The following is a 27,227-nucleotide window of genomic DNA, read 5'->3' on the forward strand; positions in this document are numbered from 1 at the left end:
AGAAACGCATTATATTAGTGGAGATTGCTTTGCAAGAATGTTATGTTAAGTAAACTTGCAAACAAACGTGTGTAAGGAGAAATTTGCACTAAAATGCTGCTGAATTTTCATGATATTTTTTTTTTAAATCACAAACTGATGTGGAAATGTGGAGCAATTGAACTTAAACCTGGGGAAATGAGAGGAATCAGAATTGACAGATTCAACCATCCCTAATTGGGACCCTCATGTGTGCATAATGGGTGGGTGTCAAGACTTTAACCCTTCATTCCCCATTGTAGTACTAATCCGGAATAGACTTCCTGCGACTTCTCCAGTTAGTTTTCCAAACAAATTGTTGGTTATACGGTGGTCCCATCTGGATTAGGACCATTCCAAGAGGCAGAGGGTTAAATCTCTTCAAAAAGTAAAAACCAAGAGACCCCGGAAGTTGTTGAGCTCCCCTCCTGCCCTGCCCACAAAAACACAAAATAAAGTGACTTGCCTAAGATCCAGGACCAAGTACCACCTTTCAGAAACCCTCCCCCCTCCCCCCCTGAATGTCTGGGGAAATGGCAGCCTGCTTATCCTCCACCCCAGAGGCTTGACTGGGCCTCCCCCATTGGCCATTCCTTTATGAAAATGCTTGCCCTCAAGGGCAAATGGCATCAGGAATGCCCCTGCTGTGTCAGATTGCTGAGCATGTAGGGGCTGCCTAAAATGCTTCTCTGCTTTTCAGGCCCTGCCATCCATCCATCTTTCTTTAAACTTTGTTAGAGACTATTGGCCCTTGCTGCATCTTGTGGTAACAAATACACACACACACAGCCAGCACACACATGCACATTAATAATAGCTGTGTAGAAAAGTAGTTAGTTAGTTAGTTAGTTAGTTAGTTAGTACTTAGGATCATCTGTTTGGCTCTGGCTTCTGAGCCTGCTGCTTATTCATCTCACTGTATACCACTAGAGCTGGAGCTATTGACTGAAGGTGGGAACGCCTTGTTTCCCACAAGCAAAATGTTTCTAGGATCTCTTCCTTTGAGGCCTACCAGGCCTAGTACTGTACCAGGCAGTTTTAAAATGGCGCATTATCTATTGAACTATTGAGCTCTCTCTGTGCACCTTTCCCCCCAGCTTTTTCCCCAGCTGGGGATGGGTGGTGGGTGGGAAGCAACTTCCTAAGGCTTTTTCTCTTTGAACAGCTTTTGACACCTGTGTTGCTGGGGGTGGGGGGTACAGGCAGAAGGATGATGGGACCGACAGTGTTTGCAGCTGCTCACAAAATGCCACCAGATACAGCTGCACAAGTTCAGGACTCAGTGAGCTTGGGAGACACTTTAATTAGCTCTAATAGCACTTCCCTGCCGTGCTGACATCGGAAACCTACATAATTACCAGCAGCTACTGGGAGACAGGTACAGTAGTAGGGTCCTAATTGAGTGTTTACTGAAGGTGCACAGACAAAAGGGGGGGTAGAGAAGGAGAAACCCATCAAAAAACAAAACCCCTAATACAGCGGGGAAGTCTGCTCCTCCCTGTCGCCACGGCGTTCAGGAGAAGCACAAAGGACGGCCTGTGCGTCAACCTGCTTAATTGCACATTTGACATTTTGCAGGGGTGCGGGGTGGGCGGAGGGTGCAATGGGAGGTAGGGATGGGGATTCTGCAAAATGGTTTGAGTCAGGAATGGGCTAGGCCTCCAGAGACCGAACAGGGAGAGATGAGATGTGTTGTTGTGGCTTTATGTGATGGTATTTGCAGCCTGACTTCATTAACAAGGAGCCAAAAATGATGAGAATGTCTCCAAAGGAGATGGCATACCCTCCAACATTCCTCAGGTGAAAATAGAGCCATTTTTCACTCCCCCTCAATCGACCCTCCTTGGACCCCCCCCATTTTTGTCCCCATTCCCTGCAGAGCACTTCCACCATGGCTACACCAACAGGATGCAGCCCAGACACCCTCCACTGTCCTGAGAAAACCCATTAATCATGATTTTATTTTATTCTTTGGTATGAGATGTAAGCATATTCTGACATGAGGGTTGTGCTGAAAGTTTGCCTCTTTGAGGTTTTCTGTTTTAGTTTGGGGGTGTCCCTAACGTATTCTCTAAAACAGCCTCCCCCAGCCTGTGGCCCAACTCCCATCATCCCTGGCTATTGGCCACACTGGCTGGAGCTGATGGGACCTGGAGTCCCAACCACCATCTGGGAAGCACAAGGTTGGATGAAGCAGGCTGCTCTGTAGAGCTCTTTAATTGACATTGTTTGCAAGCAAGTTCATTGGTGTGTTTCTCTCCTGATATAGAATCATATGCTCTTCTCTTGATCCATTTATTTCTGCAGGAATCGCTTCCTGCTTTATCGCTGATTGGAAAATGATCTGTTTTTGTACCCATTTTCTCACACTGGACCACACTGCTAATCCATTGCACGCCCATATCTCCTGGATGGGCTGCATCAGAAACTCATTTTGGGACCTCTCTTGCACCACAAAACAGTGCCACATTTCTTTCAAGTTGCCATATTTTTGTTCATGCTCAGAGATTCAAGGTCAGCAAGAGTCTTTTCTCTCATCTGGAAACCACAAGAGGGAAGGAGATGTTGCTGAATCTCTATGGGACGCTGAATAAACAGAACTATGCATTCCGCAATTCTGCAGAAATGCAGAGTGCAGGATGTGGTAGTGGGTGTATAAATTCAACTTCTTAATAAATGTCTACTTTCATTTGGAAAAGAGAGAGCAGGTTTCTAGCAGTGATGGCAGCAAAGCTGATCTTGAAAGTATGTGAGCAATATCTGATGAAATCTCAGAAGCCTGGAAGATGGCTGAATGAGATTTTCAGTAACAGGGGGCTCCAGTGTCCTGCCCACAAGGAACACTAGAAATTAAACAAAGCAGCAATGGCTGACGAGAAATCATGCAGATTTGCTCTGTTGACATAATTCATACAGATCAGAGAGTTCAGCATCTGGGTGCAGAATTTGGTGGGGAGTTTTAAATTAATTTCTTTATTTTGCAGGTAGTATTCAGAAGTCTGCCAATAATTTCCTCCAGCTTGATGCTGTGGTGAAATAACATAGGTGAGGTCCACCGGAGATTAGTTCAATATCCTTGTGGGCAGGGCAAACACTGCAACTGACAGATTTAAACATTTATAACCCACCTGCCGTTCCTCCAAGAAGCTCAGGGTAGCATGCAAGGTTCTTCCCCATTCCTCCTTTTATCTTCACGCCAACCCTGTGCAGTAGGTTAGAACGATATTGCGACTGGCCCAAGGTCACCCAGGGAGCTGCTTGGATGAATATGAATTTTAACCCAAGTCTCCCTGATCCTAGTTTGACACTCTAACCCCTGTATGACACTCTTCCTCCCGCCCTCAAATCTATGCCTCTGTGGGAGCTTTCCTTGGCATAGCTGTCAAGTTTTCCCTTTTCTCGTAAGGAAGCCTATTCAGCATAAGGGAATTTCCCTTAAAAAGGGGAAAACTTGACAGCTATGTTCACCATCTCTTAAGCTTTCTGCGCCAGCCATCTGCCACCTGCACCCTGAGTTTTGTCCAGCCACCTCCATCTCCTCCACCCGCCTTTATTTGCCTGTCCTCCCTACTTGGTGTCTCTTGTTTGACTTGCTAATGCCGATCTCCACAGCTGTTGTAGCAAAGGTCTGGGTGCCTGTCAGCCAGGCTGAAATCCCCCCGCAGGCTTTCCTGGGGGTGCCTGTCACTTAGCCGTCCACCTTGCTCGCCTTTCTGGTGGCTCTGGCATGTCCTTTCTCCTCCTGACAGGCAGGCGCAGCCAGGTTGAACGGAGACGCCGTCACCGTGAAGGGGAAGGAAGGTTGCAGAGTTGCTCCTTCATTCTGGGACAGGTGTGGCCCAACGCTTCCAGTCAGCCTCATGGCTCTGCGCACCCTCCTTTGTAAGGTGGCTCAGCAGAGAATGACTGCAGCAGCACCTTGACGGAAAGGAGCCTCTGAGGACATGCCGGATCGTCCCATGGAGAATGAAAGATGAGCAGCCCGCCTTTGGGACAAGCATGTGCTGCAAGTCAACGCTAAAATAGAAGGATCCTCGTGCACAGGAGATGCTGCTGCGCAGGGGCACCGACTTGCCCCTCACATTGGCGCCACGTGACGCGTCCCGCCCAGGCCTCCTCCTCCCTGTGTGGCGTCTGACAGGCAGGAGGAGGAGGATGGGGATGGGGCGCATGGGGCGCATGGAAGGCGATCTTCGCCCTCACTCATCCCAGCCACCTCCTGACTCCAGGGTGGGGGCTGGGGTGCACGGGGGGCACCTGGCGGTACATGTCAGCCCCCTCAACATTGGGGGGGCTGGTGCCCCTGATTCAAAATATTGAGGGGGCTGGAGCACCTTGCACCCCCTATACCTGGAGCCAGTGCTGGTGTGCACACAACACTAGTGCATTTTACCCTTTTTAATGGGGTGGGTTGGATCGCTCCCTTAGTGAGAGTACACCCACTGGGGAGTCATTGCAACATTTTGGCACCATTCTTGAGTGAATTGAGTGAATTGGAGAACGTCAGATTTTTGGTGAAATTTTTTTGTGAAATTCAGCTAGGTTTTACTCATAGTCATTCATGGACCTAGCCTGGAAGAGCTGTATGCCAGTTCCCTTGGCCAGTAGAGCGAGATGAGCGCCACAAGCCCAGAGTCGTTCGCGACTGGACTTAACAGTCAGGGGTCCCTTTACCTTTTACTCTGAGTAATACTTCGGTGACTGTTTAAATCAATGGACTTAAGGGCTAGACTCAACTAACTGGGCCCACTACTCTGTGCCCATGCAAGGACTTCTGCTAGCACAATGGGGCTTTTGTCTTCCTCTTCTCCACATACCCCATGCCTCCCCCAAAACTGGTTGTGGGGTGGTCATGATAACCCCTAGAACGGGGGGGGGGGGGACACGACAAAACAAAACAATTCCTTCTAGTAGCACCTTAGAGACCAACTGAGTTTGTCATTGGTATAAGCTTTCATGCACACTTCTTCAGATACACTTCAATGGGGGGGGTCCATTCCCTCAGGCAAGCAGAAATGTGTGTTTGCTATTGAATTCCACCCTAAGTACTTAAATCTCCTCAATGATTGGCTATACAGTCATACCTCGGTTTAAGTACGCCTCGGTTTGAGTACTTTCAGTTTAAGTACTCTGTGGACCCGTCTGGAACGGATTAATCCACTTTCTGTTACTTTCAATGGGAAAGTTCGCTTCAGGTTAAGTACAGACTTCTGGAACCAATTGTGTACTTAATCCGAGGTACCACTGTATTGGCTTACACTGAATATGATGAGTTTATAGCAATAGTACTTTGCCTACAATGTAGAATCCTGGGCAGATTAGCCTTCTAATTCTTCTTCTCTTTTTTGGTAAGTACATAGCCCTCAAGATTGCAGAGAAAAACCTCCAAAGAACATTTTGGTAGATCCTGCTAAATGCTTAGGAAATCAACATATATATCTTTAAAGTAATGGAGGGGGCACTCCCAGTAGACAGTGGGTGGGACAGTTTCCCTCATTCAGTGTGTCACGCTCACTGCACATCTCTTGCTCCTCAGTTTTCTGCCAGTCGTAACTTCCTTCACCTGAAAAGGCAACTGCCAGTCATAAAAGGGTTAAAATATGGGCAAGGAGATTAGAGCTGCACTCCCACCCATGCTTATCTGAGAGCAAACCCCACCAATGCAATGGGACTTCTGCGTAACTATGCACAGGGATGTGCTTAAGAATACAAATGAAAGCCTGTGGTTGAAAGCCTGGTTTTGCTTTGAATTTTATCTCTTATTTCAATGTAAGACCACTGGGCTTTTGTCCTTCCTTCTCATGATTGCATTTTTGAACTGCCCAGGACTCTCAGGCTCTCTTCCTAGACATCGCGCCCTAAAAGCTTGATTATATTTGACACTCTCATCAGAACTCTCTCGAATTGGTTTACTGGGTTTTGGAAGAGCAAACCCCACAACACTGTCCTTTCTTGGAGGTCTGACTGAGGCTGCACACAAGGTCTCCAAAGTCTTGGGGTGCTGGGGGAGGTGTTGATTCAGTTCACATTTAAAGCTGAACTACCCTAATTCACATTTTCCAAAACAACATGCGAAGCGAAACACAACCACCCACTTTGCAAATTTTGCAATGTACTTCTCCACCTGGGTAAAGGCACACAAAAATGCATGTACTGGTGTAAAGTGTAAAGTGTGTGTAAAATGGTATGTATCAGTTCAAAAAAACATTTAAAAATGCAGTGTGTTAGTGGGGAATTGTTTTTCAAAAATGTGTATGTTAAACCAAAACTGCATACAAAAATGTCTACCTTAGGAAACATGCGCTATAAAAGTGAAGCTGATGCGTGCTGGAGTCCAATGACATTTGGAGGCCCACAGGTTCCCTGTCGCTGTCCTGGTTTAACCGGAATTCAGAAGAAGTGGGACACAAGGAAATGGGAGCGAATCTTTCATCCTTCTCCCTTGGTTTTCCTCTGATGCCTTTATACTTCCTACCTAGCACAGAAGGTTGTCATCAAAGGACTCAGGTGAGCTTGTTCTACCATACTGGGTCCATGGTAGGGCTTTATTGCTTTCACGAGTTGATCCACAGTAGGGATTCCCACACCACGGAGTGGGAAGAGGAAGCTTCCAGTCAGCTCTACTGAGATGAGAGGCGACACTCTGCTGCATGAAAGATCAAGGGAAGAGTTAAAAACAGGAGTCGCTGCACTCTCTTAATAAGTTCAGTCACTACACTTCTGACATTCACCCAAGCTTTCTCCAGGATCAGCTGGGGTATCATCACACTTCGGAGCAGAAACTGGTTATGTCTTGTGCTGATTGGCAGGAGGGTTGTGACATCAGAGCAGCATTGTGGGTGTCACAAAGTTTAAAAGTACAAGCAGTGTTTTAAAGGAAAACAGCTTTCTCTAAACTTGTGTGCAGGGATGGGAAAAGGCAATTCATCATACATGTGCTACTTGTGGTGTGACCATGTAATTTGCATGAAGAATGTGGGGAAATTGGGAAGCTAGGCTCATGCTGGCTCCTGTTGTAAGTTATGTCAACTCCCCACAAGGAAAGCAGTGAATAGCTCAGCTGGGCAGGACATTCCTTCTAGTAGGCAAATACGCTAATGGCAACAAGAGCCATACCATTAAGCAAGCCTGTCTCGTGTGACAGATGTTGGGGTGCCATTTAAAGGACAGCAAATTGTCAATTACATACCCTCCAATGCTTGAAGCATTCCTATTACTAAATGGACCTTGTCTTGAAGGATTAGCCCTCCTAAAAATAAAAAAGGCTGTTCACTATGTATGACATCATGCAAAGCCATTACATATTTGGCAAGAGCCTGCCTCAGCTTTGCACATTTCACTTCAAGTGTTGCACAGCATACGTGAGTGCAATTCTTCTAAGCCAGAAGCTGAAGCTTGCTCAGCTTGTTCAAACTTTCAGTTTCTTCTTTTCTTTTCTTTGTCATTTTTCCAACTTGCACATTTTTCACAGAACTAGCTTTTCTGAATCCTTTTCTCCCCTGCCCCTGGGGCTGCTTGCCCTTTGCTGCACTAGAAGATTTCCCGCTCCTACCCCCACCAAGAAAGGATCCCTTTGGGTCCCTGAGTGCTCCATGTTCCCTCCCCATCCCATCCAAGATCAAAGTCACATCCCTTCCCTAGGCGGCGTGGCGGACTCCAGCAATCTCCGTCCCCCCCCCCCCACTGGTTAATTTTTCATGAAGCATTATGATAATAAACAGCACCAGGCGACCGCGTGTCTGCGTCCCATACAAATGAAGCGCTTAAGAAACCCACCAGGCACAGGGAAGGAGTTAATCATGGGAGTGCATATATTTCCAGCTGCCAAAAGGTCTCTGAAGAGGGCGCAACCCAGCCCCTACCTTCAGAATGAGAATACTTGGTGGCTACTTGGCATGCAAGGGTTGCGATCATTCTGCCGCACTCCCTCCTCGCCCCTCCCTCCACCTGACCTCCTGTTTGGAATGTGCAAGGTGCTCTGCCTTTGGAATCTAGGTAAATTCACTCTGAGTGCCTCTCCTGATCTAATTTTCTAAGTGATGGAGGAAGGAGAAATTGAAAAGGCAAACAACACCAAGAGGGGCTCAGCCAACCTCCATCAAGACTTTTTCCTATAATGCTCCCAAACCAGAAGTGCAAGGCTTCCACACCCTTTGGAGAGGGGCCATTGCTCGGGGATTAGAGCAAGTGGCTGGCATGCCTAAAATGATCCCTGGGCTCTCCTGGGCTCTCTCTCAGGTAGGAAGTCTTGGACAGCAGCTTTCTAAGCCCAAATCCTTAGAATCAGCTGGTGGTTGGAGTGGTTGATACTAGGTCAGACGGACCAGGGGGTCTGATTCAGGACTGGGGATGGGAGAAAAAGTCTGTTTGGTTCACATGTGAGTACAAACCTGTCTCATTACATTCCCTGAAACAACCTGCAGACTGAAACACAGCTATCCTTTGAAATTAACACATATCTGAATTTTGCAATGCAATTCTCCAACCCAATCACATGCACAAAAATGTGTATTGTTTGTGCACCAGAATATGCATGAACATGCATACATTAGTAAAAGTAAACTTTCAAAAATGTGTGTTATATATATGGGGCAACTGCTTGCAAACACAGGTGCATTATGTGTTTAGTTCAGATCCTCTTGTACTGTATGTATTACTGAAACACAATAAGGTCTCCATGCAGTTGTTGGTTGTTTTTCAAAATGTATTGTTTTTTTTTTTGGTCTACTGCTTTTTCTGAGAAAATTCAATATTCACCTTAAAAAAAAAAAGAATCCACTTGCAAGGGGTTGAGCCTGGCCTCCTTTCATGTGCTCCATAATACAGTTGCTGCCTTATAGAAGGAAGAAATTTGCTGCTTTGGAGGACACCCAGTTGAGCAAACAAACAAGACATTTGATCTACAATCCAAAAGGTGATGTGGACCCTCTTTTTATAACTCAGAAACATTTCTGTGAGTGAAAGTGGAAGTAAAGCTTCCACTGCACCAAGACCAGCAGATTTTGTTTTGCTTAGGCAGCCAGATGTGCCCTACAAGGCTTTTCGTTCGCCCTGCAAGACTAGGCCTCCTACCAGCAACAGCAATACAGGATTTAACAAAGTAGCACTGGGGAAATGCAAGCTTTAGGAGTGACTTGTTGTTGTTGTTGTTGTTGTTGTTGTCATCTTCATCTTCATCATCTTCATCATCATCATAGAGTTGGAAGAGACCACAAGGGCCGGCTTCCGGTTGACCGCGCCATCTTTGCTCAGACGGGGGTCCGATCAGCGGAGCGGACCTCGGCGCTTCAGAGGTGGAGGGAATTGCTCCAGCGAAGCAAAACCTCCTTAAAAGCCCCAAATCGAGCTTTTTGGGGACGGATTTTGCCTGGCGGCGCCAAAAGCAGGCTCTCTCCTCCCCGGATCGGCTTTGTTTAAGCCCCCGAGAGCGAGGAGGTGAACCGCGGCGGACAGGCTGACACTGCTGCTCTGAGAGCGCGAAGCTGCGAGTCTGGGAAGTGGAGGCGGCCAATTCTTCCAAGAATAATTAGCAAATGAATAGACTGTGAGTAATTTGGATTGTTTGGAATTTAAATTAAGGCAATTTGGATTTGGGAGAGAGGGGGAAAAGAGGAAGCCACCCCCCCCCCACGGTAACATAAGAGACAGTAAACAGAAACCCGAAGCCGTAAACAGAAGATCTTAACTTAAAAGGATCCCTCAAAGGCATCAAAGAGAATCTCCCCTAAATGCGGGGTGAAAGGGGAGAGAGACTGTGATTGTGAGTGCCCTGCAGCAAGAGGTAAAGACTAAGAAAAACCTTTCTTTTCCTCGGGAGCCGGCAGCCCAGACAACCCAGTGAGTTGATCAGGATTTATAAGTCAATTTTTATTTCATTGTATTTCTGAACTTTGTGGAAATTCTTTTTTGGTTTAAATGTTTGTGAAATGTGAGTTCGAACTTTATTGTCAATAAGACTTGAAGAATGCAGCCAGCTTGTTAAAATGGAGTCGAGAAAATAAACTGTGATCATATTCCACCCCACGTGACAAGTTTTGACCTTGGCAGGATTGAACTATGTCAACAAAAAAGTGTTCCCCTGAGTTCCAGCGGTCTGTTTTGACCTTAATGTGGGAAACAAGAATAGAACTATGTCAAGAGGAGAAAAAACGGCAAGAGTTACAGCAACAATTTCAGATGGTGATGGCAGAATATGATTTTCTAGAAGATGAAGCTTTTGAAACTGAAAAAGATGAATGTGAGAATGACAATGATGGTGACTGTGATTTGGAAGAAAAAGATGAAGATGAGGACTGTGATGATTCAACACAAAATGAAGCACACCACGAAAAAAATGATGACTTTACTCTACAAAAAGTTGGATGGAGTGCCCTGCATTTGAGGGGGGCACGATTGGTATTATTGGAACTCCAGAACACCCACAGGGAAGAAGGAAAAAATATGCAGAGAAGAGAAGAAATTCAGGGGTCTTGTATGGTGGCCTGGATGACAAAAGACTGTAAACAGGGGGTGGGGTGAAGGGAAAGTGATGTTGTGATTATAAGGATGGATTAACAGGTTTATAACTGGTCTGCTGATTATGGAATTTGCTGGATTGGGGGGGTGGAGCCGGTAATCGGGGATGTAAGGTTAAATTGAGAATAGTTATAGTTTTAAAAGTGAATGGATTTTGGAAAAATGTGAAAATATGGAGGCTTATAGAGGGAGTAAAAATTAGGCACGGGAAGATAAAATGGGAGTTTGATTTTTCAGTGATTTGAACATTAGGTGAAAATGATAACAATTGATTTATAAGTTGTATAAGATATAAAGGTGTATTTTTATAAAGTAAGAAACTGTTAAAGATGATAAAAAAGGGATGAAAACCGGGGAATGGGGGGGGAGGGGAAGCCCACAAAATATGGTTTTACAATTATGAATGTAAGAAATTTTTTTTCTGTTTTGTACTGTTCTTTTTCTCTTTTTTTGCTCTTTCTTTTTTCTCTTTTTTCCTATTTCAATTTTTTTCTTTTTTTGGTATGACAATAGATGGTTGGATGGATGTCCTCCTGCGTACTGCCCTGGTTTGCTGGAGCTCCCTGGTGGCAGGGGGGGGGCTTTGGGGTCAGGGGAGGGGGAGGAGGACAGAAATCCAAGCATAAAATGGACCATCCCTGACTGTTCACCTACATGGGATACTTCTGTGGCAGGGGAGGATCCATGTGGGTGGGTGGGAAGGAGGTGGAAAAGGTGTTTATGTATGTACCGTTTTTTTTTTTCAGTTTGTAAAATTAATAAAAAGTATGTTTAAAAAAAAAAAGGAAGAGACCACAAGGGCCATCCAGTACAACCCCCTGCCAAGCAGGAAACACCATCAAAGCATTCCTGACAGATGGCTGTCAAACCTCGGCTTAAAGACCTCCAAAGAAGGAGACTCCACCACACTCCTTGGCAGTAAATTCCACTGTCGAACAGCTCTTACTGTCAGGAAGTTCTTCCTAATGTTTAGGTGGAATCTTCTTTCTTGTAGTTTGAATCCGTTGCTCTGTGTCCGCTTCTCTGGAGCAGCAGAAAACAACCTTTCACCCTCTTCTATATGACATCCTTTTATATATTTGAACATGGCTATCATATCACCCCTTAACCTTCTCTTCTCCAGGCTAAACATACCCAGCTCCTAAGCCGTTCGTTTCCAGGCATCGTTTCCAGGCCTTTGACCATTTTGGTTGCCCTCCTCTGGACACATTGCAGCTTGTCAGTATCCTTCTTGAACTGTGGTGCCCAGAACTGGACACACACAGTACTCCAGGTGAGGTCTAACCAGAGCAGAATACAGTGGTACTATTACTTCCCTTGACCTAGATGCTATACTCCAATTGATGTAGCCCAGAATTGCACTGGCTTTTTTTTTAGCTGCTGCATCACACTGTTGACTCATGTGGTTTACCAAGACTCCTAGATCCTTTTCACATGTACTGCTCTCAAGCCAGGTGTCACCCATCCTGTATTTGTGCCTTTCATTTTTTTTTTTTGCCCAAGTGTAGTACTTTACATTCCTCCCTGTTAAAATTCATCTTGTTTGCTTTGGCCCAGTTGTCTAATCTGTTAAGGTCATTTTGAAGTGTGATCCTGTCCTCTGGGGTATTAGCCACCTCTCCCAATTTGGTGCCATCTGCAAACTTGCTCAGGATGCCCTCAACCCCATCATCCAAGTCATTGATAAAGATGTTGAATAAGACTGGGTCCTGGAGACTTGAATACATCTAAACTAGCCAAGTGTTATTGTACTACCTTCTTACTTGTTTGGGGCTGTGTTTCCCCTGCTGAATCATCTGCTCCATATTCTTCAGGTCGGGCATTGTTTTCTTTTTTGGAGAAGACTGAGGCAAAGAAGGTATTAAGGAGTTCTGCCATTTGTCTGTCCCCTGTTCACATTTCACCATCTTCTCCTCTAAGTGACCCCCACTGTTTCCTTGTTCTTCCTTTTGCTACGGACATACCCATAAAAGCCATTTTTGTTGCTTTTAACCTCTCCAGCAAGCCTGAGTTCATTCTGTGCTTTAGCTTTATCATCATCATCATCATCATCATCATCATCATCATCATCATCATCATCTTGGTGTTGTAGCCAGGAGATAAGAAGATGGGATCCTCTCCAGCCTAGACTCTTGGCAGAAGCTAGTAGAAATTAATATATCTGGCTCAACAAAAAATCTTAATTGGCATCCAAGGAGTGCCTCTTTATCTGGAGAATAATCAGACAGTACAAGTTAACTAGTTTATTTATTGTTCCATTGCATTTTAATTTTTTAAATCTCTCCCTTCTTCCAAGGAGCTCAAGGCAATGTAGTAGATCATCTCCACCGCCTTCCCAGCCGACATCACCCTCACAGCAACTCTGTGGAGTTGGGTTAGGCCGAGAGATGGTGATTGGCTACTCAGAGCATTGCAGGAAGGTGCTCAAAGAATCCGGGATTAGTTTACAACAGGGGTCAGCAAAATTTTCAGCAAGGGGCCAGTCCACTGTCCCTCAGACCTTTTGGGGGGCCAGACTATTTTTTTTGGAGGGGGATGAACCGATTCCTATGCCCCACAAATAACCCAGAGATGCATCTATGTAAATAAAAATGTAAATGCCCTTGTTTGTTCAAAATCAGAAATCTCCGTAAGTTCTTGACCGATTGCTCAGAAATTTGGACACAACATTCCATTCCAATATGTCCGTGTTTGTATATTCCTAAATCATATGTATGTCACACCTGTGGCAGGTAACCGATACAAAACAATTCTTTTTTTGGAAAACATCGCCATCTGCTGGACGCTGGGAACAAAACAAAGGAGTCACGAGTCAAGATACTGACTTACCACGTGCTCCCTTCTCTAATGAAAGTAAACAGCCGCCTGGAAAAAGCAGGGGAAACTCGAACCAACTCCCACGTACACAATCACACACACACACACACACACACACACACACACACACACTAACCTACACTCAGAAACGCCTACCCACCACACAGACACAGAATACTTACCCACGATACAAGGAGGAAGCTAGCGAATCATAACGGAAATACAGAAAAATTCCCTCTGAAGGCCCGCCCTCCTTCCGTACCTGAGGAAAGGGACTGGGACCGACCACCCAGGTCCCCTTCAACCGCCTTCCCCCATCCGCCCCACCCCTTCCTGCAGATACTTTCGACCCTGACGAGGCCAATCATGACCCACAACCACAGCCTTGCCGAAACGACCGTCTATCTCCCCTTCGACCGCCTTCCCATGCCCCCCGTCCCCATCCTACATTTGAGGACAATGAGCCCAAGCAGGACCCATGACCACACCCTCGAGAGCAGTAGCTCCCTCTCCCATTGGAAGGCCTGACCCCCTTCATATTTGATGCTATGTTCACGCCAGGCAGGGCCACCTGCTCCACCCCGCTGGAGGGGGAACCCTTATGGACAAGGACTCTCCCACCTCTACTCCACCTCCTCACACGAAACAGCTGCACGACCCTCCCGTCCAGGAAAACCTACCAGTCGCGCCGATGGGAGACTCGCAACCACCTTCCCCACAACGTCGCCCTCAGTCTGAGAAGAGGCGGGTGAGGGCGACGATGCCAACGGGCCTCTGGAAAACGTCCACTTTCTCTTTCCTTTCTTTTCAATGTACCAGACTGAGCCACAGCAACACGTGGCCGGGTACAGCTAGTTTTAAATAAAAGCACACATTCTACTCATGTAAAAACACCAAGCAGGCCCCACAAATAACCCAGTGATGCATTTTAAATAAAAGGACACATTCTACTCATGTAAAAACACGCAGATTCCTGGACCGTCTGCGGGGCAGACTGAGAAGGCGTTTGGACCAGATCTGTCCCCCAGGCTTGAGTTTGCCTACCCATGGTTTACAACATTTACTCTGCCTTGCTTCCAGGCATTACACAGTCAACACACCCTGATCCTTTACCATGAGAAGCCTCAACTGGTGGCCATATTACAGAGCAGCAGCACTTCGTTTTATTTACCTCTTGATTTTACTAATAGTATACCTTGCCAACCAAGGATTTTACTAATAGTATACCTTGCCAACCAAGGGTGAGAGGGGAAAAGCTGTAGCTTTGAGATAATAGTAGAGCCCTTGCTTTGCATCCAGGATGTCCCAGGTTCAATTCCTGGTTTCTTCAGGTAGGCCTGGAAAAGACCCTCACCTCAAACCTTGCGAATCCCTGCCAGTCATTTTGGGAAGGACTCAACCAGAAGATTCAATAGTCTGGCAAGGTATAAGGAAGCTTCCTACATTTCTTGGTTGTTGTAATCATGTTGTGGCACTTTCTCCACTCGACTGAGCTTCCTTCAGACTTCTAAAAGAGGAGATATTAATACTAAAACCTTATACCATGGTCATTATGATTCTCAAACTCCATGAATAAAATAAAATCGTGGACAATGCTTAGAGAACACTTTCCACAGAATCTGTGACGTTCACACAGAATTAAAATCAATACGCTTCACCCTTAGAAAAATGTGATTAAGATCCATTTGGGTCTGCAGGGTTTTAAGAGATGGTTAATTGAACCATTCCCTTTCTTCTTCTTGCTGCTGTTATGCTGTATTCATTCGGCCTTACTATATTCTAATCTATTCTATTGGGTTTTTGTTCTGCTTTCATTTAATCAGTAATAATTTCCAGCTGTTTTGTGATGGTTTGGGGTTTATAAGGTTAGGATTTTAACCATGAACCACCTTATTGGCCTTGCTAGGTCAAAACAAATTGTAGCTACATATAAAAGCAGCTGCCCCAACTAAGTTCTAGTCGCAGATTACAATTGCTAGCCCACGCTGAGGGTGTGGGTGTGTGGTCAAGTTCACACCGCACCACTTTTGACATAACCTGGATTTGCATTGTTGCAGACATGGAGATCGCTCTCCTAGATTGGAGCAAATGATGCCATTCCCCTCCTCCTCCTCCTCCTGATTGCTGGACCATGAGCTCAGGGGCATAGGAAGAGTGGCGATGGGAGCGAATTCCTGGTAGGGTGCCATCACGGCTGTCCCCACCCCAGAACACGCACCACACCCATGCGGGCAGCATGCCATGCCCCCAGAATGCGCGCCATGCCCATGCACGCCAGCCCCGCCTGCTCGCATGAGCTTGTATCACCTCTCAAAGACTGTCACTGGTTTGCACTTGGGACACTCTTCTCCAGGATGACCAGGTGTGGGAAACGTATCCCTTGCAGAATTGCATCTCCCCACACCATCCAACTCTGATGGCAGGGACCAGGCTGACTGAAAGCCAACTGGATCTGCCTTGACTTTCTAAGGAAAAGATTGGGCCAGTCACCCATCACCTGATCCACAACTTCAAGGAGGAATGCTTTTGAAAGCATGGAACAGACCTGTTTGCTAGCCAGCCTGATCTCTGCCTTCAAAGGTGAAACATGGATCAGGTCAGCTGTCAGCCAGTCTGATCATGGCCAGCCCCTTCCAAGTCCTCCCCGAGTCCCCAGATAGGAGAGGAGTTTTTAAATGGTTAGTTTGGTACCCCATATTGCCTAATGGATACCTCCAGACAGACAGGCCCTTTGTGAATGTTTTCCATTAGCTCCCCCTCAGATGCTCATAGTGCTGTTCTAATAATCAGATGGTGTATATAAACCATAAACACACGTTGTCCTTGCAGGCAATGCTAAATAAATATTAGTTTGTCTGCCCTCAAACTGTAAAGAGATCTGCAGGCTGTGCAGGCTTGTTCAAACTCCATGTTCAATGCTACATACACCACAGATGTGCATAGAGCAGGTGTGGGGAGCCTCTTCCAGCCTGAGGGCCACATTTCCTTCTAGTGGCAGCTGGAGCCAGGAGCAAAAGAGGGCAGAAGAACAAAGGTGAATTTTACCTTCATACAGTAGGCTAGTTTCTACACACACAATACACCCCTTTCCATCCATCCTCCATTCAGGATACAAAAGGATTATTCAAGGATGCATTCTGGTCAGGCAGAAATACTCAAAGAGGCTGCAATGTAGGACAGGCGAGAGATGTGAATGGTGAAGGAGGAGAGTCCCGAGGGCCAGACAGAGAGTCCTGGAGGGTGAATTTGGCCCCCACACCTAAAGTTCCTCATCCCATATAGGATGGCAGACTTAAATCCTGACCGTAACAACCCTACATGATAGCCATTCATCAGAGAGTGATATAGTGCGAGGTCCCCAAATCAGGAAGTTGATGCTTAGGTTCTGTTGCCATGATAGAATGAATGTCACAGGAAGCACTTAACATGCACACAGCTTCCTTGAGTGGGGTGGGCCATGCATGCTTTTTTTTCAGTTACGAAATTGCTACTTGTCTCAATTCCCCACCCATGAAAGAACCGTATCCTTCTCTATCAGGCAGGTATGTTTGCTCCTCCACATCTGTGCATTGACTGTCTCAGCTATTCTCTGAAGAACTGCCCACTAGGGAAATTAACAGGGATTGATCTCTGATGGAAACTGGTGTACACCCTGCAAAAAGGGTACCCAGCACACCTGCTGTACTGAAGAAGACTCCCCCCCCCCCGCAAGCACACATGCCTTCTTGGGAAATAGCATATTGCTTCTAATAAGCCCAAGCAGAATCACTAAACGCCCAGAACTTAGGAGAGATTAATTTTCATCTCCCCATGCAAATCAGCCATAATTAGGATGGATTTAGTTCACACAGCATGGGCTGAGATGATGGAAGCAGAGGAGGTGAGCTCTGTCTATCAGCCTTTCATTTTTTAAATCATGAGATAATGATTTTGTGTGAGCCAAGGATCCTGGCACATGGAACTGACTGCATGTGGAACTGATATTTGTGGCTGCAAGGTCCCAGGGAAGTAGGAAGCAGGAGGCAAAAGCATAATCTTCTGCCCCTCACTACTCACCTCCAAGGTTTTGATTCAGATCTGTGGTATGTATTATTACTAGAGCAGTCAGGTACAAGATTTTCCTGTTGCCTAGAATGGACACACAGGGGAATGTGGCTCCAGGCACTTCCTGTCACACCTGCTCTGGAGCGTCCTCCCCCTGTGTGTGAGCAGGTAGATGGGCAGGACCCTAGCTGACCAGATAAGAGGGTTCGCCACACAACCATCTCTCTCTTGGACTTTTGGCCTCTTCCTCTCCTGGCTCAGCCTTCACATAGGATGGAGCCCAAAAGCAGGAAGTCCGAGATGTAGCTCAGACTTCTTTTCACTCTAACAACAAGATAAAGCCTGACTTCAGATTACTGTTGTGAACTGAATGTGAGTAAAACTTTATTCTTACTTTATTTTAAGAGGGAAATAAAGGGGAAACTTATCAGGAACACTCCAGACTGGACAAGCCAGACTGAATTACTTAATTACAGGATTCTAACAAATCGTCAACTTGCTTCCAATAAGTTGCAAAGGGAATGTGCTCTGCTGTTTACTCACTAGCATGAGGGAGGAGGGATAATATCAAAACAATATATCCTCTCCTACCTTCCTTAACATTCTCACAAGATATGGGGATTTCCCCAGAGCTGTGGGGAGGGGGGCTCTATATCCCTATCCTGAGCAGAAGGGATACCCTTGTTCTCACCCTTTATTTGGGCATAGGGCTCTCCTTTTGATTTCCACATCTCTCTCTCTCTCTCTCTCTCTCTCTCCCCCTACTGTGACAACAGCCCTCCATTCCAGATCTGGAACCTACTTCTTATTCAGTATTTAATTTAGCAAAAAGAAAGGTGCTGATTCAAATGCATCAAGAAACCAGCTTCCATCCCTTTGCTCCACCACCCACAAATCCCAGATATGCTGAGTGCTGAGTGCAGTCACCATTTTGAGCTCCCTGATATTTGCTTTCTTTCAGAGATTGGAAGGTGCTTCCAGATGGGGACTTTATAGTGCAAATGGGTATTTCAGGCATTGTGGGCCATTGCCAACAAGGTTTGTTTGTTTTTATTTTATTTTATTTTTAAAATTTCTATACTGCTTTATATTTTAAAGAAAAATCTCAAAGCGGTTTACAACATATTAAATCAATAAAACATAAAACAACCTGAATAAAGTCAAATATAGATTATATAGTCAAAGCAACATAACAGAAAACTAAAATATTATCTTAAAGATTTCAAAATAAAACATTACAAAGGAGGTCAACTACAGAATACATATTTAACATAGTAGGGCTGGGTGAGTCTGGGCCAGGTGGAAAGATTTTCACAGAAAGTCTATATAAATAAAATGGGAGGGATACAGGGTAGCATACTGATGCCAATGATGCCATGTGGATGCTGTTAAAAGCACCAGTTTGGAAGCACCCAGAGCAGCATCACATCCTGTAGGACCAATTTCATTGTTTTTATGCCTGGGCAGTGGAAATCGGGTGTCTCTTAGATGAATACCCAATTCAAATTTCATTGCCCTTAATTTTAAGATGCTCCATCTCTGATTGTCCCTTTTTAGAAGAGGGGTGTGCCCTCCAGGCATTGCTGGAGTATAACTGCCACCAGCCCTGGCCATTGGGCCATCCTGGCTGAGGTTGTTAGTCCAATGGCACTTAGCGGGCCACAGGCTCCTTATACTCCTGCATTGAAAATGTCCCCTAGCATTCCTCCATGTGTGTTGGTAAGAAATGACAATGTTATGATGGAGTACTGAGCAGTGAAAGGTACAAGCCACACTATTTAATTTTAATTAACACCAGATCCCTGAGTGCCATTAGCAAAACCGAGAAGTAGGCAAACAGCTGAAAGTCCTGCCTGTCCCCCAGCGGTTATCACAATCCTGGCAGCGTCTGCTTTAAGATTCCAAGGCACCTCATAAACCCATCTCCAAATATTTAGCTAATTAACACTGTCTACCCTGAGCTTCAGCTCCTGTTTATGCATCTTGTTGTGGGGGCAGACATCTGATTACACCAGGCAACTACAGAATCCACAAGAGGTGGGGAGAGTTCCACCTCCTCAAGAGACAAGGTGCAGACTATTTGGAATGAGCCAAAACTGTCGGGCTACATACGCGGCATACATTATGGCACTCTCCCACCAAAGAATTCTGGGAACAGCAGTTTACCCCCACAGAGCTATGATTTTGAGCATTCTTAACAAACTACAGGTCCCATTATTCTTTCTGTAACATGTGGACATTCCTTGCTTTCTTCCACCTCCCTGGCCCATAGGATTTGCATTGGCTTGTGGGGCGCAGGGAACAGACAAAGTCACTTCCAAAGAGCAAAGCAGAAACTTACATGGAGCCAACCAGAGCTTTAAAGAACTTAAAGAACAGAGCTTTAAAGAACTTAAAGAACTTAAAGCTCTTAAAGAACAGAGCTTGATGCTGTTTCTCTTCTTAACAGAATGAAGACAAGATAAATCAAGGTCCACACACCAATGAGGTTTGATAATTCTCCCACTATTGAGTGGACCCCAGGCCCAATTCTATTCACCATGCACATTAATTCCCTGCTTTAGCACCAAGCAGCAGATGTTTCCTCACTCCTGCAGAGGTGTCAATGCGATGTCTGAGCTGATGAGCGACACCAATAGGGCAGTGGGGCTGGTAGCCTCAACACTCACAGAAGCACCTCCACCTGAAGATCTGAGCTCACCTGCTAGGAATCCCTATTCCCTGCCCTCCATAGTAGCTTCACTACATTGCTTCATTCAAATGCATTTCTGTCCAAGTTCTGCTGATGCTTCCCAAGGTAACCCTGATCTCTTACTGAGCTTTGCTCCAAAAATGGAGAAGGGGACACACCCTGCCTTATCCTCCCATTGAAATTTTCCACAGAAGAGAGAGAGGTCTATTCGGCTAATAGTTTCTTCCTGCATCTGGAAACATGTCTCCTGCTTCCCAGTCATAGAATCTTAGAGTTGGAAGGAACCCAAGGGTCATCTAGTCCAACCCCCTGCAATGCAGGAATCTCAACTAAAGTATCCATGACAGATGGCCATCCAACCTCTGCTCGAAAACATCAAAGGAAGGAGAGCCCACAGCCTCCCAAAGGAGACTGTTCCACTAAACAGCCATTACTGTCAGAAAGTTTTTCTGTATGTTTTGTCGGAATCTCCTTTCTTCTAACTTGAAGCCATTGGTTCGAGTCCTACTCTCTAGAGTAGGAGAAAACAAGCTTGCTCCATCCTCTATGTAACAGCCCTTCAGATACTTGAAGGTGGCTATCATATCTCCTCTCAGTCTCCTCTTTTCCAGACTAAACATACCCAGCTCCTTCAAGGGCTCATCATAAGGCTTGGCTTCTAGACCCTTGATCATCTGCGCCTGTTCCAGCTTGTCAACATCCTTCTTAAATTTTGGTGCTCAGAATTGGACACAGTATTCCAGGTGTGTGGTCTGACCAAGGCATAATAAAGTGGTACTACAACTTCCCTTGATCTGGACACTATAATTATGTTGATGCAGCCTAGAATAGTGTTAACTTTTTTTTGCTGCTGCATCACACTGTTGACTCATTTTAAGCTTGTGGTCCACCAAGACCCCTAGATCCTTATTCCATCTAACCACATATATAGTTATAACATCCTGGAGTATAATCTGAAATAATATATTTATAACATCCCAGAATATAACCTAAAATAAAAAGCAAATCCCCTTTCTTTCCTCCATTACCCCCTCCCCCCTCTTCTCCCTCTAAAAACTGACTTCCAGTCCCCCTTTTGCTCTGGTCTTTTGTTTTTTTGTTATGTTCTTTATACATACTTTTTCTCCTTTCTTTTTCTCTTGTTCTTTTCCTGTGTCTTTTATAAATCCACTAGAAGATTGGTTTTTCTATTAATTTTTTCTGATATTGTTTAAATGAATTCCAATTTTTTGCTAATTTTTCTTCTTTCACTCCTTTTGTTCTCCCCGCCCTAATTGTTAAATTTTGATAATTTATCAATTTTTCCAGCCATTCTTCTTTTGTTGATACTGTTTTGCTTTTCCAATTCTTTGCGATTAGTGTTCTGCTGGCGACTGTTGCGTGCATTATTAATGCTTTATCATTTGTTTTTATTTCGTCACTTATTATCCCTAACAGAAACATTTCTGGGTCTTTTTTGAAGGGGTATTTTAAGATTTTTTTTAATTCATTATATATTTCATCCCAATTTTTTTACATTTCCACCAAATATGTAATTGGGTCCCTGGTTCTTCTTGGCACCGCCAACAAATATTGTTTGTTCCTTTATACATTTTTGATAATTTGGTAGGCGTCAAATACCATCTGTATTGCATTTTAAGGAAATTTTCCTTCAGGTCATAATTTGTCACTAATCTCAGATCCCGCTTCCATAGATTTTCCCATTTTTCAATTGTTATTACCTTTCCGAAATCTTGCGCCCATCTGATCATTGTTTCTTTCGTTAATTCGTCTTTTGTTTCCCACTCCAAAATCAATTGATATAGATTTTTTATGTATTTTCCTTTTCCTCCTAATATGATTTTCCCAAATTTTGACATTTCATTTTCAAATCCTAATTTACTATCCAATTGGAATCTTTGCCTTATCTGGTAATATTGCAGCCATACAGTACAGTGGTTTTTTATTTTCTCATAGTCTTTTAAGCTCCACTTTCCATCTTTCTCCTCCAGGATCTCCTCATATGTCGGCCATTTTGTTTTCATATTGATTTTCCTTACAGCTTCTATCTCGAATGGTGACACCCACCATGGTGTTTTGGGTTCTAAAATTTTATGATATTTTTTCCAAACTTTGTATATTGACTTTCTAATTATATTATCCATAAAACAATTATGGTTTTCCATTTTTTCTTTCATTAAATATTTATGCCAGCCGAATCCAAGTCCCGCTCCCTCCAGATCTAGCACTAAATTGTTTTTGAGTTCTATCCAAGCTTTTGCCCAGACCAATCCTGCCGCATCGTGATATATTTCCAAATTTGGTAAACCGAATCCTCCTCTGTCTTTTGTATCTGTTAAAATTTTATATTTTATTCTAGGTTTTTTCCATCCCATACAAATTTTGTAACGTCTTTTCGCCACTCATTGAAACAATTCACCAGGCCCCATAAGATTGGCAAATTTTGAAACAAAAACATTAACTTGGGTAATATAATCATTTTTATAACTGAAATTCTTCCCAATATTGAGAGTTTTAATTTAGTCCACATTCCTAATTTTTGTTTGATTTCTTTCCAGATTCTTTCATAATTTTCTTGATACAAGTCAATATTTTTTGCCGTCATTTGTATCCCTAGATACTTTATTTTTTTCATTATCTCAATTCCTGTTGACTCCTGTAGTCTTATTTTGTCTTCCTCATCCAAATTTTTTACTAACATTCCACTTTTTTAATAATTTATTTTCAATCCTGCCAATTTTCCAAATTCGTTTATTCTTCTAATTGCCTTTGGGATGCACTCTAACGGGTTCTCAGTTGTTATTATTAAATCATCTGCAAAGGCTCGTGCCTTGTATCTGTTTTTTCCGACTTTAATCCCCTCAATTTCATTATCTTCCCTTATGCTTTTCATTAGTGTTTCTAATATTATTATAAATAATAAGGGGGACAGTGGACACCCCTGCCTGGTTCCTTTGTGTATTTCTATTTTTCCTGTCAATTTCCCATTGATTACAATTTTTGCATTTTGCTTTTTATATATAATTCCAATTGCTTTGGTTAGTTTTTCTCCTAATTCTAATTCGTGCAATACCTTCTCCAAAAAACACCATGAAACATTATCGAACGCCTTCTCGGCGTCGACTGATAAGATTCCACCTTCTTTGCTTCTGTCACTTTCCAAATATTCTAGAATATTAATTACATTTCTTATGTTGTCTCTTATTTATCTTCCTTTGATAAATCCCGCCTGATTTTCGTGTATTATTTCGTCTAAAATTGAATTTAGTCTATTTGCCAATACTCCCGCATAAATTTTGTAATCGCAATTTAATAATGATATGGGCCTATAATTATTTGGTAATTCTAAATTCAAATTCGATTTTGGAAGCAATGTTATTTAGAGGTTTAATTTGAGCATGTATGAAACACACACATATATGATCTATTTATAATTTATTTATGATTTTGTTATTAAATTTATGTTCAAATTTAGTTTATTTAAATTTATTCAAGATTAAGTTTGTATTAAGTTGAAAGTATTATCTATTTTGTTATTCACTATTTGTTATTTGAGTTTGTTATTTATTACTTGAGTCCGAGTTTAGTGAGTATTGTTTATTTAATTTTCTCTTCTTTCTTTAATCCTTTGTTTGTTGATTATGTTTGTTTGTTGTTTATATTTTGTAAAAGTTTTTTTATCTCAATAAAGTTTATTTTAATAATTAAAAAAAAGACCCCTAGATCCTTTTCACATGTACTGCTAGTAAGCCAGGTGTCCCCCATCTTATATTTGTGCATCTGGTTCTTCCTGCCTAAGTGCAGAGCCTTGCATTCGTCCCTATTTAAAATCTTTTTGTTAGCTATGTTCCAATCTGTTAAGGTCATTTTTAATTCTGATTCTGTCTTTTACTGCATTAGTTACCCCTCCAAGTTTATCTGCAAATTATTCAACCCACATTTTACCAGCTTCCTCACAAGAAAATCATGGGGGACTTTGTGAGAAGCCTTACTAAAATCAAGATACACTATGTCCACAGCATTCCCATGATTCACCAAGTTTGTAATTCCATCAAACAAAGAAATCAGATTGGTCTAGCATGACATATTTTTGAGAAACCCACACTGGGTCTTAGTACTCACAGCATCCTTTTCTAAATGCTCACAGACCGATTGTTAAATTATCTGTTCTAGGACCTTTCCTGGTATCAATGTCAGGCTCAAGGGTTGGTTGTTACTGGGTCTCCCCCCCCCCTTTTTTTTCTTTGAAGATGGGGACAAGATTTGCCTGCCTGCAGCCTACAGGGACCTCATCTATTCTCCAAGAATTCTCAGTGGTCATACCAAGGCAAAACTCCCAATCAGGGCACATGCTAGTAAGGACCATTCTGCCTATTCTGGTTGCTAAGCAACACCCCGCTTCCCGGTTAGCCAGTTTACTGGAAAAATAATTAACTCTTAAGTTTCACATGGAATGATCTCTTCTGTTGCACTTCCAACAGGGGACAGAATGGACTTATGAACACATCCAGAACTGACATGAACAGAAATTTGATTGATTGATTGATTGATTGATTGATCCATCCATCCCTCGTCTACAGATCTGAGGGACTCAAGGCATTCTGAAAATGCTTATAAGCTCGGTGGCACTTGAGGGTTCCTGCCCAGATGCCAGCTGCGTAGAATCTGGCAGGATCCCTAACTCAGTGCTCCAAGAACTCTGCCTGAGACCACAGCTCAGGGAACCATCTGAATTTGCTCTCCTCCTAAAAGAACTATTGTGTTAACAGAAGGGAAAATTGCATTCGATTAACAAGCATTCCAAAGCGCATAACCACGCCCCTTCCTGAAGCAGTGCTTTCTCATTTATACTCGCATTAGGGGTCCATCTTCCAGCGTGGAGATGGTTCCCAGGGCATTGCATTTTTGAAAACCAGATGGGAATTGTGTTTCAGGGAAGACACGGGAGGGTGGTTGGGAATGGAGAGGTTAATATTTATCCTTGCTATCTGCACAGCACGAAAATGCTTTCATCAATCCTGCCCTCCCCCCCCCCCGGTTGCATGGGGCTCAGTACGCACATGAATAAAAAAAGGTCTTCTTGGACTTATTTCACATAATGTTGGTTTCATCGCTTTTTTTTCTTTGCCCACCTCCCACTCCTCTCCTTCCTAGCCAGCCCCCCCCCAAAAAAAGCAAAACAACAAAACATTTTTTGACGTAATTGGACCCGACACTACGGTTTTTGCAATAATAGAGGGGGATTATTGAGGCGACGAATATGCTACTCTTAATGCATTGAAAATGGCGAGGAAAAATAACAACCTAAATAAAGCACACACGGTCACCTCTGATTCTTATTTTCACATTGTTCCCCTCTGGACAAAAAACAATTACATTTGTATTGCAGGGGAGGGAAGGGGGGACCCAAAAAGAGGCAGCCAACCCCCACTAGCCTGGGGGCTGAAATGCAATCGCAGTATGCAGGAGCTTCCGATTATTCTATGATCTGTGCAAGATAAAAAGGGATTCGGCATCCAGCTTCCAAGCTGCTGAAGGTTGATCCTTCTGGCTTTTATTTTATTCAAACTCACTTTCAAATGAGACCGAAGGTTGGCCTGAAGACAGACCTGGCACCCGCACCTCAGTTTCCAGAAGGCTTATTATTTAAGGGTTTGGGGAGGGCTGCCCCTTATATTTCATAGTCCCATGGGATAAAAACCCAGAGGATGCCTAAAAATACATTCTGTTACCCCAACCCCCAGCACAGGGGGACACCAAGCTGCCTTGTGGCAAGCCAGACGGTTCGTCCATCTAACTCTGTATTGTCTGACTCTACCCTAACCAGCAAGAGCCCCCAGGATTACAAGCAGGGAGCTTTCCCCTCCCTGTCTACAGACACTGGGGGTTGAACCTGGGTGCAAAGCAGGTTCTCTACTAATGAGCTAATACCTCCTCATTCCAGTTAGGTTTACAAGGATCCAGAGAAATCATTCCATCCTGCAGAGTAGCTTAGAAAGTGAAGTCTTGACAGCAAAACCAGTTTGGTCTAGTGGACAGAGAGCTTCATTGGGAACAGGAAGATCTACTTTCCATGTCCCAACTTCACCAAAGATTTCTTTGGGGCCTGGGGCAAGATGCTACCCAGGTGACACTGTGGGTTAAACCACTGAGCCTAGGGCTTGCTGATCAGAAGGTCAGCGGTTCAAATCCCTGTGATGGGGTGAGCTCCCGTTGCTTGGTCCCAGCTCCTGCCAACCTAGCAGTTCAAAAGCACATCAAAATGCAAGTAGATAAATAGAGGGGAAGGTAAACGGCGTTTCCGTGTGCTGCTCTGGTTCGCCAGAAGTGGCTTTGTCATGCTGGCCACATGACCTGGAAGCTATACGCCGGCTCCCTCGGTCAATAATGCGAGATGAGCGCGCAACCCCAGAGTCGGTCACGACTGGACCTAATGGTCAGGGGTCCCTTTACCTTTACAATTGGATTAAGAGGGACAATCTTTGACTCTTAAGGCTAAAAATAAACCCCAGGAGTTGCTAAGGGTAGAGAACCAGAACCCCATAACTCTGGGCATTTGCCTCATGCAATCTGCCACCAGGGCAAGAGGCTTATCTCCCTCTAGGTCAGAGGTGGGAACCAGATATTGTTGGACTACAGCTCCCATCTTCCCTGACCATTGATCATGCTGGCTGGGGCCGATGGGAGTTAGGGTCCCACAACAGCAGGAGGGCCACAGGTTCCCCATCCTTGCCCTGGGTAGCTAAGCATTTCTGGTTACAGAATTTACTCCCCCGCCCTCCCAAATGCAGCCTGAATCCCATCTACATGTGGACTTCCTCACAGCACTGTGGGGCCCTTGCTTCAGGGCCACGAGGCCCAATTAAAAATGGAGGCCAAAGTGAAGTGAATAATATTTGAAGTCCAACAAGCATTTTTCAAAACTGGCCCCATTCTGACCTGGCTCCGCCCCTCTTGGAGGCCAATCAGGTTCCCAATCTACCTTGTTGCCACTGACCTCTATTTAAACTCCAGGTGCCACTCTGTGTTCACTGCCAGCATCCTGCCCCCATTACTGCTTTCCTTCTTTCACTCAAACGTCCCTTCATTATATGCAAATGCTCTTGCTGTATTTATCGCTTCCCACCGCCTGCCCTACTAA

General features: G+C 44.3%; 1 long non-coding RNA gene across 1 annotated transcript in view; it reads right to left on the bottom strand.

Moving 5' to 3' along the window:
* Positions 1 to 6,306: 6,306 nt before the first annotated feature.
* LOC148686689 (uncharacterized) overlaps positions 6,307 to 27,227 on the bottom strand; it is a 101,876-nt gene continuing 80,955 nt past the window's right edge. The window contains exon 3 of the long non-coding RNA XR_015948344.1: positions 6,307 to 6,664. This is a non-coding gene — a long non-coding RNA (uncharacterized LOC148686689). The remainder of the gene's footprint in view (positions 6,665 to 27,227) is intronic.

Source organism: Zootoca vivipara, chromosome 2 (assembly GCF_965207765.1).
Source record: "Zootoca vivipara chromosome 2, rZooViv2.hap1.1, whole genome shotgun sequence".
NCBI lineage: Eukaryota > Metazoa > Chordata > Lepidosauria > Squamata > Lacertidae > Zootoca > Zootoca vivipara.